This window comes from Blastomyces dermatitidis, assembly GCF_000003525.1.
Source record: "Blastomyces dermatitidis ER-3 genomic scaffold supercont1.2, whole genome shotgun sequence".
NCBI lineage: Eukaryota > Fungi > Ascomycota > Eurotiomycetes > Onygenales > Ajellomycetaceae > Blastomyces > Blastomyces dermatitidis.
Genome location: NW_025544775.1, coordinates 3812770 through 3814561, shown reverse-complemented (window position 1 = coordinate 3814561; position 1792 = coordinate 3812770).

Genomic DNA, 1792 nt, shown 5'->3' with positions numbered 1-1792 from the left:
CATCTATCACAGAAGCTGAGCTTATTACTATTTCATAAGCTGATAAGAAGTCTATCTGATGAAATAGATTCTTTCAACATATTCAATTTAAATCTGGTCACAAGATCTGTATTCAATGTGATAATCATCAAACTGTTAACATTCTTACAAAGAAAGATCCCTCTATAATCACAAAGCTCTGTCATATTGATATATATGAAAGCTGGCTCTGAGAATGTGTTCAATTCAGTGATATTACAGTTGATTAAGTGCCTATGGCTCAGATGCTAGTGAATGGCCTCACTAAGGCTCTGTCATGCCAGAAACATACAGAATTCATCAAGATGCTAGGCCTAGTTGATATATCAGATATCATCAAGACATAAGCAGATTAAATGATCTATCTTGATATAATCTCTACAGATTCATCTACACTCTTTTTATTACAGCTTCATTTACATCTTCATTTACACTTTCATTTACATATTACATTCACTGAAGGGGGTGTGTCAGGAAAAAGAGGTTATACACTACTGAACATTATCAACATCATATTACTGAATGCCATCAATATCATATTACTACAATATTTCTCATCATCATCAGCTTACTACAACACTTGTCTAATACTCACTTATGCTAGCTCTCTTGGCTCGCACATATATTTTACTATAAATAGCTCCATCTTTTGTATGAAATAGATATATTAGATAGTGTATGGATAATATAACAAGCAGATCTTGATACAGATAAGATTCATATGTCTTCAACATATTCATCCGTGACACTCAATCCGACACGGTTTCTTTTTATGTCTCATACTTCTTCATCTCTTCTTATTAAATTTAATCTCTGTATGAATCTGCTTCTATAAATAATATATTCTCTTTTTAATCACTTCTATCAGTCATCTTTCATGGTTCCATACTCTGTATAGCACAAAACAAGTAATTCAAGCAAGCGACCATGTTTACTTTCTGGGTACTCTAGGCATGCTGCCGTAGATAACTTTATATGTATACTCAAGGCATTCATTTTATTTGTTTTCCAAAGAATTGTAGTGATTGATGTGCCGAATAAGAAGAGATCATCACAATCGCAGTATCACCCGTTTCCTCTTGGAATCACCACTGCTTAAGAATATACTTTATCGCATGGGTGACTATGGATGGACTTGACTAGATTATTCCTGCTCCTCGTAATAGTGGGCACGAAAAAGCAAAGTCCCACTTCCCATGTGTGCTATTTTTATGTTGATGCTCAGCAGCAGACACGGAGAGATAGAGAGAGAGATGAGATTGACAAGCAGCAGTGACTGAGTAAGTTAGATAGAACTCTGCTCTTTTCCAAGCTCCATCAAGCGAAAGCTAGCCTTGGACGAATGTATGGCTATCTATTATTCACCCCCACTCTTTTATAATAATAATAATAATAATAATAATAATAATAATAATAATAACAAGCATCAAATGCTCGCTTACGCTCGCTTTTCTGCTTGCGCAGCCCCCTCTACCACTTCCACCCAACAAAACATTAACTGGGGAGGAAAATAAAAGGAAAAAGAAAAAAAAGAAAAGAGAAAAAAAGAAAAAAAAGAAACGCTTGAAATGCTTTCACCAAGAAATGATAGACGACGAAGCAATGAAGCAAGAAAAGCAAAAGCCATTTAAAAAAATCAAAAATCAAAAAAATCAAAATCAACATCAACATCATCAAAATCATAAACATAGCAGCACTCTCTCAAATAGGTAAAGAGGGCAAATCTCTCTCACTTTGCTTTACCCACTCATTCCATCACATTAAATCTGCCATG